Raw genomic sequence first — 15,041 nt, 5'->3', positions numbered from 1 at the left:
TGATGATTGAGCTTTATTAAAATAAAACACAAACCAATGCAAACACCAGGAGCACTTACAGACTCGTGGACATGTGGCCCTGGTGGCCCCGGTCATGGCTGCGCTTCACGTGTCGTGTACACTTCTTCACTTCTTTGTGGGATTTTCCGAATGTTGTATGTTTCTGCCACAGGCCGGAAGTTTAGTGTCCCCGGGATGGTGTCACAGTAGCTAATTAGTGTGATAATGGCGTTTGATAGCTTTGACACAAACACCATTGTCACACTCCACAGCTCCAGCTCTACATATTGGGGGGGCACCGCTGACACTGTCATAGCCTGCAAGAGAGAGGACGGGGGTCAGTATACAGTATATATACATCATCTGTCTGTATGTCTATTATTTATTGGCAGAACTAGCATTGCCAAAGCAAGTGGGAACTAATTGGGTAGGGTTGGGGGATGGGGGGTATAAGAAGTATGGGGCGCATTTATTGAGACCGGCATTTTAGATACGGGTCTTAATAAAGCCCTGCATTGGCTCTGCCGAAGTTATTAAGAGGTGCCGGCCTCTTGGAGCCACAACTACTTCCGAGCTGTCTTACATTTAGAACATTTTCTACGCTTAAAACAGGCGTAGAAAATGATGAATGAGATCGGCCTGACGACCCATCCCCCGCACACTTGTTTAGACCTGGCGTGAGAGGGGAAAAGTCGCAGATTGCGGCACAATTTGGACCTTTTTGTGCCAGAAATACGCAGACTATAGGAATATTTCTGGTTAATAAATGACCCCCTATGTGTCTGATATCTATCTATCTCATATCTATCTATCTATCTATCTATCTATCTATCTCATATCTATCTATATCTATCTATCTATCTATCATCTATCTATTATCTATCTATCTATCTCATATCTATCTATCTATCTCATATCTATTATCTATCTATCTATCTATCTATTATCTATCTATCTATCTATTATCTATCTCATATCTATCTATCATCTATCTATTATCTATCTATCTCATATCTATCATCTATCTATCTATCTATCTATCTATCTCATATCTATCTATTATCTATCTATTATCTATCTATTATCTATCTATCTATCATCTATCTATCTCATATCTATCTATCTCATATCTATCTATTATCTATCTATCTATCTCATATCTATTATCTATCTATCTATCTATCTATTATCTATCTATCTATCTATTATCTATCTCATATCTATCTATCTCATATCTATCTATTATCTATCTATTATCTATCTATCTCATATCTATCTATTATCTATCTATCTATCTATTATCTATCTATTATCTATCTATTATCTATCTATCTATCTATCATCTATCTATTATCTATCTATCTATCTATCTCATATCTATCTATTATCTATTATCTATCTATTATCTATCTATCTATCTATCATCTATCTATTATCTATCTATTATCTATCTATCTATCTATCTATCATCTATCTATCTATCTCATATCTATCTCATATCTATCTATCTATCTATCTATCATCTATCTATCTATCTCATATCTATCTCATATCTATCTACAGTACAGACAGAGCAGTTCTGAAGCTTCTAATCACCTGCTCGTTAGTGGAGGAGACCGTTGCTATTACATGCAGTGATCTCTAATGCAGCGTTCCTCATCTCCAGTCCTCAGGGCCACCTACCGGTCATGATTTGAGAATATTCCACAGAATGAACACCTGGGGTAAGTCCTGATGCACTGACACTAATTATATCACCTACTCAATACTAAGGAAATCCTGAAAACATGGCCGGCAGGTGGGTCCCGAGGACCGGAGTTGAGGAACGCTGCGCTGATGCCGTCACATTGTCTTAATGTGGATGTGGTTCACATCACATAAGCCATTAAAAAGTCAATTAAAAGTGAAGATGAGGATTGCTATTCTGTATCTCACATGTGTCTTCCCTTAGGCTTGCAGCGGTGTGAATGATGAGAGTAATGCTTTCTCCAGTTATTACTATAACAGACAGCGAGATATCTTCTTTCTCCTATAATAGATTTCTGGGATTAGTGTGGTTAGTATTATTTACAGCAGGGGGCGCTGCACACCTCTGAGCCTTGTCTGGTTACATTGGTTACTTTTCTGTATGTAACTCCACAATAATCCCTGAGAAGGTGAAGCAATGAGCGATGCTCTGGAGCAGAGCAGCTGTTTTATTGCTTTTATTAAGTTTGGTTCAAGCGAGAAATCCTTCTGTAAGCAAAACCTGGAGACGGGGGTAGGCGCCGTGCTGTTCTCATCGTACAGCTGCGCGCTCTGCTCTTCTTTACATGTTGTTTTATTACGTTTATTCGCTTGTTTTGTGTCAGAAATAAAGAGAATTCCACATAATGTTGGCATTTTAAAAGAATCTGTAATATCTGGAATAAAGTGAGTGCAGCTCTGGTGTATAATACAGGATGTAATTAAGGATTAGTACAGAAATAATGTATGTACACAGTGACTCCACCAGCAGAATAGTGAGTGCAGCTCTGGAGTATAATACAAGATGTAACTCAGGATCAGTACAGGATAAGTAATGTAATGTATGAACACAGTGACTCCACCAGCAGAATATTGAGTGCAGCTCTGGAGTATAATACAAGATGTAACTCAGGATCAGTACAGGATAAGTAATGTATGTACACAGTGACTCCACCAGCAGAATAGTGAGTGCAGCTCTGGAGTATAATACAAGATGTAACTCAGGATCAGTACAGGATAAGTAATGTATGTACACAGTGACTGCACCAGCAGAATAGTGAGTGCAGCTCTGGAGTATAATACAGGATGTAACTCAGGATCAGTACAGATAAGTAATGTATGTACACAGTGACCCCACCAGCAGAATAGTGAGTGCAGCTCTGGAGTATAATACAAGATGTAACTCAGGATCAGTACAGGATAAGTAATGTATGTACACAGTGACTGCACCAGCAGAATAGTGAGTGCAGCTCTGGAGTATAATACAGGATGTAACTCAGGATCAGTACAGGATAAGTAATGTAATGTGTATACACAGTGACTCCACCAGTAGAATAGTGAGTGCAGCTCTGGAGTATAATACAAGATGTAACTCAGGATCAGTACAGGATAAGTAATGTACAGTATGTACACAGTGACTGCACCAGCAGAATAGTGAGTACAGCTCTGGAGTATAATACAGGATGTAACTCAGGATCAGTACAGGATAAGTAATGTACAGTATGTACACAGTTACTCCACCAGCAGCATAGTGAGTACAGCTCTGGAGTATAATACAGGATGTAACTCATGATTACTATAGGATATGTAACATATCGTATGTACACAGTAAATTCACCAGCAGAATAATGAATGCAGCTCTGAAGTATAATACAGGATGTAACTCAGGATCAGTACAGGATAAGTAATCTATGTACACAATGACTCCACCAGCAGAATAGTGAGTGCAGCTCTGGAGTATGATCACAGCCCAGTGCAAGAGGAGGGTCTTCTTTGTATCTACATGATTGCTGAGTTGGTGTCACTGTGGATATAGGCAGGTTCATGCACAGTCATCTCTCCCGGCCCTGCCAATCAATGGTCTTTTGCAAACAGATCACTAAGTGAAAGGCTGAGACAGTGTGCCTGATTTATCACTGAATTTCCTGCTGACAAATACCCTGTAATATCCTGACTGAGATGTGTATAATATTCTTAGTATTTCAATTTTATGCATGGGACAAATCAAAAGTACTGGTATTCATTTATTTTTACATTTTATTGTATTTTTATTTATTTACATTTTACTTATTATTATTGCTTTTGAAGAGATACAGTATAACCAGCAGTAATCATACATTGTACTGTGTAGAGCCGGGGCAGATAGGACACGTAATGCTCTCCTATCTGTGGTCTTATTTTTACATTTAGATTTAACATGAAAACTAAAGTATTTACCTCCCTTCTTAAAATATACCTTTTATTAAATATACATTAAAAAATATATCTTACGAATAACCCCTATCAATAGTTTAATCCTAAATCTTTAACAGTCATATAATACAGCAGGGATCAGCAACCTCCGGCACTCCAGATGTTCTGAAACTACAACTCCCAGAGTGCTCCATTCACTTCTATGGGAGTTGTGAGAACAGCCGAGCATGTTTGCATGCTGGGAGTTGTAGTTTCACAGCAGCTGGAGTGCCGAAGGTTGCTGATCCCTGTAATACACCATCTATATGGGATCAGAATCCCAGGCAGGTATATCCGGAGGTGGGACAGTGAATGTCCTTCTTACTCACGATTTGTTGACATCAGATAGGCTAAGGCTACTTTCACGCTGGCGTTTTGGCTTTCCGTTTGCGAAATCCGTTCAGGGCTCTCACAAGCGGTCCAAAACGGATCAGTTTTGCCCTAATGCATTCTGAATGGATAAGGATCCGCTCAGAACGCATCAGTTTGACTCCGTTCGGTCACCATTCCGCTCTGGAAGCTTCCTGCATCGTTTTGCTGTCCGCCTAACGAAGCAGAGCCAAACGGATCCGTCCCCATTGACTTACATTGTGTGCCAGGACGGATCCGTTTGGCTCTGCTTCGTCGCTGGACGGTGTTTTCTCTGACACAATCTGGCACAATAGAAAACGGATCCGTCTCACATTGACTTTCAATGGAGTTCATGACGGATCCGTCTTGGCCATGTTAAAGATAATACAAACGGATCCGTTCATGACGGATGCATGCGGTTGTATTATTGTAACGGATCCGTTTTTGCAGATCCATGACAGATCCGCCCCAAAACACGAGTGTGAAAGTATAAATCCCAAGGAAAACATTAATAAAAGTAAGTACCGTCCCTTGTGGAAAAATAGGTTCCAAGAAAGATGTTGATAAAATAAAATATCATCCCCCAGAAAATTGTTGATGAAATAGATTACCGCCCCTTTTTTAAATAAAGACCCGTCCCAACGCTGCGTTTCCCCAGTATTAGCACTGGTTCTTCAGGGGATAGTGTATTGTACGGGAGAGCGACCAGTAGCAATATGGTGATGACTCGGGGCAGCAATTGATTGTCAGCTAAACTTTATTGCTAGCAGAAAAATGCTCGCTGGTCGGCAGCCTGTAAACAGGGGTTGTGCTGCAGAGATAATGGGGGATGAATGATCTTAATAAGGATTGTTCCTCCCCCATGCAGTGTCCATCCGTCACTGTGAAGGCTGATCACTGATCGGCACTTGTTATGGCCATGTCAAACCACAATGTGACGCTTCCACTTTTTTTTTAGGGGTGGGAGACCCGACCAGTAGCGATACGGTGAGGACTATTTTATGACTGTAGGGACTTTTTTGGAGGAGACATCAGTCTGAGAAATAGTCCTCAAGTGGAAGCGTCACATTGTGGTTTGACATGGCCATAACAAGCGCCGATCAGTGATCAGCCTTCACAGTGACGGATGGACACTGCATGGGGGATGAACAATCCTTATTAAGATCATTCATCCCCCATTATCTCTGCAGCACAACCCCTGTTTACAGGCTGCCGACCAGCGAGCATTTTTCTGCTAGCATTAAAGATATGATTAGCTGACAAACGATTGCGGCCCCGTGTAAAGGGACCCCGTTTACATGGACGTCCCACAGATCAGTAATACTGCACGTATGAAGGAAAATAAATTACCGCTTTGAGAAATGGATGCCATACACAAAACATACAGATAACACATGGATACGGCCATAATTTGCACACTCTCCATAGACTTCAAGTGAATGGGGCAGGGTGCAGCTCCAGGGCCGGCGGCCAAGATAAGAAAGAACTTAGAACCTCTTCGTTCTCAAGATCGGTGGGGTTCCCTGAGGTCGGACCCCCAACTGATCATGGCAATCACTTCATAAAATGGTAATACCTCTTTAAAGGCGTTTTCTGGGACTTAGATATTGATGATCTATACTCAGGATAGGTCATCAATATCAGGTTGGTGGGCGTCGGACAACCTCCGTGTGCACTGTGTAGCTTCTGTTGTGAGTGTATTAATGCTGTGCTTCTGGTGTCAGGAGCTGAGCTGCAGTACCCTGGATAACCACTACACAGTGTACGGTGCTGTCTGCCTCCAGCTCCCCGTACACTGTATACTGCCGAAACGGCAGATCGGTGAGGGTGTTGGGTGTGGGACACCCACCGATCCGATATAAATGACTTAAATCCTGAGAATAGATTAGCAATCATACAAGTAAAATAAAATGAAAAATGATAAATAAGTAAAATAAAATAAAAAATTGAAAATAAATTATAAATAAAATCTATATTCATATAATACAGGTATGAACAGATATACAGATATAATTAGATTCTAACAATATACATGAATATTATATACTGTGCTTTTACATAATAATCTGTAATATAGGATACAAAATAATAAAATGATCTTTTTTTAAAAAATATTGCCTCTTTTCAATGTATCATTTGAAAAGTTCCTACCTTCTTCCCCCTGATCACATAATGTGCCTGGCTGCTCACGTCCGACCTCTGCCTCTCGATGTAGTAGTAGAGGAAATGCTCAGTCTCCCTTTATGCAAAGCTGAACTTTAAAGTAAACAAGCCCCGATCTCCCTGATAAGTCACATTAAAATATTGATTAACAGAGCGGCTCCGACATTCCGCTGGACGGAGCAACCGCCCAACTTTCTGAGATAATGGCCGCCAGTCATTTTTTTGCTTTTTAACCTCAGTGTGGTCCTCTGTTTTTGTCCCGTTTATTTTAGGTTATTTATATATTTAGTCTTCTTGCTACCGTATATATTTCTAGCTGCAGATTTTGGTTCATACAGTTAATATTTTTAACCCTTTAAGGACGCGGCCTCGCCTGGGCCTTAAGCACCAAGATTTTTTTTCTTTTCTCTTTTCCATCATCACCTTCTAACCGCCATCATCTTCTCTTATGTTTCTGTCAATGTGACCGTATGATGGCTTGTTTGTGTGCCGTAATTAGTCTTTATTTTTATTTTTGTGCCATTTGGGGGGGCATATACCGTAATTTACTGACTAATCTTTATAAATCTGTTATGAAGGGGAATTGCAAAGCAACAGCAAATCCACCATTTTGTATGTGATGTGGCAATACATATGTGCCAAATTCCAGAACCAGCCCAAATCCCAGATGTGGTGATAAAGACATTCGGATGAATGTTCAGCGCTACCAAACATACAGGAGCATACCGCACTGCATACCTATTACATCCAGTGATGTCTTTTCTGATGACATATATGCCTTTTCTTTCCTAATCTTCTCCTTTCAGCCCAGACCGCCATGATGACTTCTTTCAGCCACTGTCTTGTCGATCATCCTTTCCTTTCGGGTGTCCCAACAGTATTTTATCCTGATGTTACCCCCAAAACTGTGCCTGCTGTGCTCCCCACTGCCAGACTGTCATATACTATACTGCAGAACTAATAGTGCCATACAGATAGTCCCCCTCATAGTAATACTCTGCTCAAAAGAGCTTACAATCTATGAGGGGAAAGGGGTGACACAAAAGGTAAAAGTGTGTTTTCTCCTCTGTTCATGAGCGTTAGCTCCAGTAATCCAGAACATTTCATAATCCCACATCTGTCAAGTTCCACTATGATGCCGTGATGTCATATAATCATACTGTGATGTAATGATACAATGATGTAATGTAATGATGTTACATTATTTTTTTTATATAATGATGTAATAATCTAGTTAGTGTTGAGCCTGAATTTCAGGGAAAATTCGATTCGCCTCGAAGCCTGAATGGCGGTAAAAAGGAAAAAAAAAAAAATCATACTTACCTCATCCATTTGACCACGACGAGCCGGCCGCCAACACCTTGATTGAAGATCTTGCACAAAATCCTGTGCGCGGTGACATGTGGAGTTACCACGCCGGCCGACGTGATGACTTATTCAAGGGCCGCGCTAGATTTTGCGAAAGATCTTTAATCAAGATGGTGGCGGTTGGCTCGTCGCAATCAAATGGATGAGGTAAGTATGATTTCATTTTTTTTTATTTCGCACTGTGTTATATCTGTCGCATGCAGCTATGAGTGCTGCAGCCTCTTCAAACAGCTAATCGTCAGAACCCCACCAATCTAAGGGCTCGTTCACATGAACGTGTGCTGCCCGTTGCCGTATTGCGGATCCGCAATACAAGGGGCGCCGTTCCGTGTGCATTCCGCATCACGGATGCGGACCCATTCACTTCAATGGGTCCGCAAATCTGGAGATGCGGAATGGAACCACGGAACGGAATGCTATGGAAGCACTACAGAGTGCTTCCTGGGGTTCCGTTCCGTGCCTCCGCACTGCAAAAAGATGCTCTATCTTTTTGCGGAACGGAGGGATTGTGGACCCATTCAAGTGGCTCCACGATCCCCATGCTGCTGGGCCACGGTCGTTGCCCATACATTGCGGACCGCAATTTGCAGTCCACAGCACTGGCACGGGCTTCACACGGTCGTGTGAACGAGCCCTAATACCGATGGCCTATTTCGAAGATACATCATCAATATTTAAGTTCTGGAAAGCCCCTTTAATCATGCAGCTTTTTGATTTTCACATTTCAAAAGCCATAACGATTTTATTTTTCCATCGACATAGCCATATGTGGAAGGGTTCATTTTTTGAGGGATGAGTTGCATTTTTTAATGGCATAAATGGCACATAACAAGCATTGTACAATTTTTTGGGGAAGGGGCGACCAGTGTGAGACTGGCCCACCAGAGCACCAGAAGATACTCCGGTGTGCCCAAGCTCTGACAATAATGGACCTCTAGTAAAACAGGTCCCTTAAAGTCCTATAGACACAGAGGGTGGGCCGCCAGAATAATTTCCTATGGTGGCCCCAAGGGACGAAGCTGGGTGCGACAACTGAAAAAACACAGCAATTGTTTGCTAGGTTTTGTTTTCATGGCGTTCACTTTATTCTGTAGTTTTATGTTTATTCTACTTTTGCACAATAAAATCAATATGTTCTTCAACATAATCTGTTTTTGTGTCGCTGCATTCAAAGACCCAGAACATTTTTATTTCTGTACCTCTGTATATGGAGAAGTATGAGGGCTTGTGTTTGCAGGGTGTCTCGTAGCTTTCATTGGTGCATTCTGGGTAAAATTAAAGGGGTTTTCCATTTTGCATCAACGTCCTTTACAATAATCATTTATGAAGGTCGTTCTGGGCTATGGGGGAAAGACCATGTTCATGCAGCTCTTTCTTCATACTTCGTGTGATGTTATGTCCATGGACAGGACATTAATAGGGGAGTGTCTATGTAGCTAGCTCAGTGGGAGGAGCTATGAAATAGCTAGGCTTATTTTTCTTGCAACGGAGCTGTGTGAGGTCTTGATTTTTGCGGCATGACTTTTAGCTTCTTATTGTACAATTTTGGGGTACATAGTAGAGATGATCATCCAGCAGACGAACCTGAACCTTTGCAGTATTCTACTGCCAGGGAGAGTGAAGGGAAAGGCTAGAATTACAAAGAAGAATTATGTGTGTAGAATAGGGAGAAGCAGGGAAAGCTGTCAGCCAGGGAGGAAGGAGTGAGGAGCTGTGTCTGCTGTGCCTCCTGGAAGAACAGCAACTGCCACAACCCTCAAAAGTAACTACCTGCAAAGAAATAATTTCATTTTTTCCCATTTTAACAGAAATCCTTTTTTTTTGCAGAGGAGGGGGGAATAAGCTCACACTGTACATACATATACACACTTTTTATTATCCAGACAGTAGATGTAGCATTTGAAATCTCAGTGAAAACACCTGAAATACTACTCCGACTCCGAACTCAATGTCAGTGCATCTCCAAATAGTGACATTGGTTGGGGGTAATAGCTGCATAGTAGTTTGTTAACTTGTGTTTTACACTGGAGAGATTTTTTTCTGAATGTGCATATTTTATCTAGCAAAAAAACATTGGGCACAAATCTGTTAGTGGCGCCAATACTGCCGTATTACCAAAATCATCTGTCAGTAGCAGTGTCTTCAGTGTCTTTGTGGAAAGGGAAGGACATCGTTTTACGCCTCCCTGTCTTTAAATTCCAGAAACAAGATTTGCAAACCGTTCCATACTTTGTGTGACTGTGTACGTTTAGGCCCAAAAATGTCAGGGCTACGGTAGGGTTCCAAACAAAAGTTAGTTGCAGCACCAGCTATCTGGTCAGCAGCAGTAGTAGTAGTAGTAGTAGGCCACAGTTGTCCTTTGCTTTGGAAAACCACAACATTATAGTTCAGGAGAAAGAGGATGAAACATAGAAACATAGAATGTGTCGGCAGATAAGAACCATTTGGCCCATCTAGTCTGCCCAATATACTGAATACTATGGATAGCCCCTGTCCCTATCTTATATGAAGGATGGCCTTATGCCTATCCCATGCATGCTTAAACCCCTTCACTGTATTTGCAGCTACCACTTCTGCAGGAAGGCTATTCCATGCATCCACTACTCTCTCAGTAAAGTAATACTTCCTGATATTACTTTTAAACCTTTGCCCCTCTAATTTAAAACTATGTCCTCTTGTGGTAGTTTTTCTTCTTTTAAATATTCTCTTCTCTTTTACCTTGTTGATTCCCTTTATGTATTTAAAAGTTTCTATCATATCCCCTCTGTCTCGTCTTTCTTCCAAGCTATACATATTAAGGTCCTTTAACCTTTCCTGGTAAGTTTTATCCTGCAATCCATGTACTAGTTTAGTAGCTCTTCTCTGAACTCTCTCCAAAGTATCAATATCCTTCTGGAGATATGGTCTCCAGTACTGAGCACAATACTCCAAATGAGGTCTCACTAGTGCTCTGTAGAGCGGCATGAGCGCCTCCCTCTTTCTACTGGTAATGCCTCTCCCTATACACCCAAGCATTCCGCTAGCATTTCCTGCTGCTCTATGACATTGTTTGCCTACCTTTAAGTCTTCTGAAATAATGACCCCTAAATCCCTTTCCTCAGATACTGAGGTTAGGACTGTATCACTGATTTTATATTCTGCTCTTGGGTTTTTACGCCCCAGGTGCATTATCTTGCACTTATCAACATAAAATTTTAGTTGCCAGATTTTTGACTATTCCTCTAGTTTTCCTAAATCCTTTTCCATTTGGTGTATCCCTCCAGGAACATCAACCCTGTTACAAATCTTTGTGTTATCAGCAAAAAGACACACCTTACCATCGAGGCCTTCTGCAATTTCACTGATAAAGATATTAAACAATATGGGTCCCAGAACAGATCCCTGAGGTACCCCACTGGTAACAAGACCTTTGTCTGAATATACTCCATTGACTACAACCCTCTGTTGCCTGTCCCTCAGCCACTGCCTAATCCATTTAACAATATGGGAGTCCACGCACAAAGACGGCAATTTATTGATAAGCCTTCTGTGTGGGACAGTATCAAAAGCCTTACTAAAGTCCAGATAAGCGATGTCTACTGCACCTCCGCCATCTATTATTTTAGTCACCCAATCAAAAAAATCAATAAGATTAGTTTGACATGATCTCCCTGAAGTAAACCCATGCTGTTTTTTTCATCTTTCAATCCATGGGATTTTAGATGTTCCACAATCCTCTCCTTAAGTATGGTTTCCATTAATTTCCCCACTATTGATGTCAGGCTTACTGGCCTATAGTTGCCCGATTCCTCCCTACTACCTTTCTTGTGAATGAATAAATAAATCTGTTAATGGCTTTGCTAGTTCACCGCTGAGCTCTTTTAATAGCTTTGGGTGTATCCCATCAGGCCCCTGTGACCTATTTGTATTAATCTTAGACAGCTGACTTAGAACCTCTTCCTCTGTAAAGACACATGCATCAAAAGATTCATTAGTCTTCTTTCCTAACTGAGGTCCTTTTCCTTCATTTTCCTTTGTAAAAACTGAACAGAAGTATTCATTGAGGCAGTCAGCTAGTTCTTTATTTTCTTCCATATACCTTCCTTCTTTTGTTTTTAATTTGGTAATTCCTTGTTTTAGTTTCCTTTTTTCATTTATGTATCTGAAGAATGTCTTATCACCTTTTTTCACTGACTGAGCTGATGAGATAGTGGATTGGATGGCACACTCTTTTCAGTCGCAGCAGGATAACATGGAGGTGACTTCGGAGTCTGACACTGTGCTGTGGAGCCAGGGGGCACTGCATTCCTCCTGTCCCTCCACCTTGCAGCCCTTTCAGTGGAGTCCTTTCAGTCTTCACTGTCCCTTCCTAGTGGGGCACCTTCCTTTTTCCTAAGAAGTGGCAAGAAAACCCCACCACGCCCTACGGCAGTTAAGAAAGTCTCCCTGTTTACGACTTGTGTGAGAGCAGTCAACGTTTGTACTGCCCTGAGTAGGAGGCTGCAGACCCCATGCATAGCTACATTGGTGGTGGTAGTGCCCACAGTATTGGCGATGGGGGCAGCGACAGTGATGGGAGCAGCAATTCTGATGACGATTGTGTGTTGGACAGGACCAGGGAGCAGGATCGGGGTGCTGAGGAGGAGGCAACATCAGAGGAGGAGGGTGGTGTGCAGCAGCGTCGGGATCTGGTGATGCTGCTGACGCTGTGGGTGGGTTAGGCCCAAAACGTGTCGGAGGTAAGCCAAGCTTGTCTGCCTCTAGCTCTGCGCGAGTGTCTCCTGTTTTTCTCCACGCTTTTGGAAGACAAAAGCATTGCCCTATGCGAGCTCTGCAAGAACAAAATAAGACATGAGCAGGCAAACACTAACGTAGGCACCACAGCTCTATTGAACCACATGAAGCAGCATCACCCCATCCCTTGGGCAAGCCAAGGTTACAGCCAGGTACTGGACAAGAGTTCCGTCCTTCTCTCAGTCCCCCTTGTGGCAGCCAGGCAGCATCCACGTGCAGTATGGTGTCTTTCACATCGTCATCATCCCTTTCCGCTTCTCCCGCTCAGACTCCACTTCCTCTGCTCCATGGCCAGCCATTGATAATGGAATGTTTGGCCAGGAAACAACTCTACACGTCCAGCATCCCGATGGGGCGCAAGCTTAATTCTGACCTGGTCAAGTTTCTGGGGTGCAGTTTCTGCCATACCATTTAGTCGAGTATGTGCAAAGGGCCGCCTCCACCTAGGGCCATCTATGTAATGCGACCCAGGTACAGGAATGCCGAGTGGTATAGTGCGGCCTAAAATGTCTCTTTATGTGTGTCACAGTGCTCCTACCTGGATACGGCTGGACCCCAGGCTTTCGCTCCGAAGCAATAAATAGGGGGAATAATTGAGGGATTCGAAAGAAAGATTCAGTCCAGACCTTGTATGTAGTTGAACAGCAGCTTTACTTTGGTAAACGTTCATCAAAAACAATCTTCAAGCATTGTCTTGGTCCCAGCAGGCTTTAGCATTAAAACTAGCAGGCAAACTCTACTCTGCTACATCTGTTTCTCTCTGGCCCTGCTGTACTGACAGGCTGACTGTATAACTCAGATTCTTCTGTCTGCTGCACTTCTCTCTGTAGTCTGACTCTTAAGTTATGCCAGGGAACTATGCTCCTGGCTTCTGAGGCTCTAAGCTTTGGCCAGCAGAGCTGAGTGTGCTCCGGCTGGCTTGGGCACTTCCAGCAAAGACGTGCCTTGCACACCTTCCTCTAGCAGGGGATAAGCTAGACTAACGGAAAACTCGTCCCCACCCTTCCTGCAGGAAGTGGGACTAGCCCACTTCTCCACAGAGGGGGGGGGGGGGGTAGAATGGAATGGAAGGTTCCACTCTATCTAAGATAGCTCTGCCATGTTTGCTGCCACCTGCTGATGAACCAGGCACATTACATATAAACAGTTGCAAACATTAGAAATGCACAGTGCGGTGAAACTGGAACAGAATGCATAGATGACATTAATGTTAGCAGACACAGATAGAAGCCGGGTGCAGGAGTGGTAACACCACTCTGGAGTGTTACATATGCTGCCTTTAAGGAGATAATGGTGTGCAGTCAGCCTTGCTGAATGATATTTATTTCTGAAAAAAAGCCATCCCTGCCCGGTGTAGGGTGGCCAGATGTCCGGTTGTCAGGCTCCCTGTCCTCCGTCCGGCACAGGGCCTGGACGAACACAGGGATGTCCACCCTTTCAGTAGCTCACGCTCAGACAGCAGCACTGGGCTGTCTGAGCGTGAGTTGCAGCAACTAACTGAGGCTTCTCTCACCTCCAGTCAGTCACTAGAGCCGCAGACATGGCTCCCCGTGGCTGACTGAGGGGGAGAGAAGCGCCCCAGGGCTGCGTCCCGCTCACCTTCCCTTCTGAAAGTTCTTCCCTCTCCTCCTCCAGTTTTTTAACGGGCCGGTGATGGGGGCGTGTCTTCACTTGATGAGGGCGTGGCTTCACAAGGCGTGGCGTGGTTTATCAGTTGAGGGTGTGGCCGGTGAGGTCCAGCTTTCTTGGGTGAAGCCAGTGGCCACCCTAGCCCGGTGGACACCTGGAGCAGCTCTTATGGGCAGGGACAGTACATGTCTTTCACAGCCCACTGGGTCAATGTTTTTTGCGCCAGCGGAGAGGCAGCACCCCGGCAATGAGGCCAGGTCCTTTTGACACCGCCCCCACAATTATGTCAGCCTGTCTCCCACACCAGGCACTTATCCGCCTTCTCTGCCTCCTCCATGGATGCTTGTCTGTCCACAACAACAGCAGGGCACAGCGTCTATCCCGCTCCCCCTCCTTCCTATTACATGTGTCAAGTCAAGTGCTGCCATGCCGTGTTGGAGCTGATAGGCCTGGGAGAGAGTAGCCACACCGGCGAGCAGTTACTAAAGTCCATCAAGCAGCAAACATCTCGCTGGCTGTCAACTGCAACTAGACAAGGTGGTCAGCGACAATGAGTGCAGCATTGTGGCCACAAGAGGCTGTCCAAGCATTTTAGCCATTCTTACGTGGTGAGGAACACTCCCCTGGACCTGCAGCAACAGAATGGCCTGCTGCAACACCGATTAATCCACGGGGTGCCAACTCACTGGAACTCGACATTGCACACTCTTGAATGTCTGTACGAGCAGTGAAAAGCCGTGAACGTTTTTGTCACGCACTAGACTGCCTCAGCAGGGAGCATGTATTGTTTCCAAGTCAGG

The 15,041-nt window shown here is 43.5% G+C and overlaps 1 long non-coding RNA gene across 1 annotated transcript in view; it reads right to left on the bottom strand.

Annotated features, from left to right (window-relative positions):
* Positions 1-6,512, bottom strand: part of LOC120992230 — a 53,867-nt gene extending 47,355 nt beyond the window's left edge. The window contains exon 1 of the long non-coding RNA XR_005776943.1: positions 6,460-6,512. This is a non-coding gene — a long non-coding RNA (uncharacterized LOC120992230). The remainder of the gene's footprint in view (positions 1-6,459) is intronic.
* Positions 6,513-15,041: the final 8,529 nt, after the last annotated feature.

The sequence above is a fragment of the Bufo bufo genome, chromosome 2 (genome assembly GCF_905171765.1).
Source record: "Bufo bufo chromosome 2, aBufBuf1.1, whole genome shotgun sequence".
NCBI lineage: Eukaryota > Metazoa > Chordata > Amphibia > Anura > Bufonidae > Bufo > Bufo bufo.
Note: the sequence above shows the minus strand (reverse complement) of the source record. Positions and strands in the feature narration are given on the sequence as shown.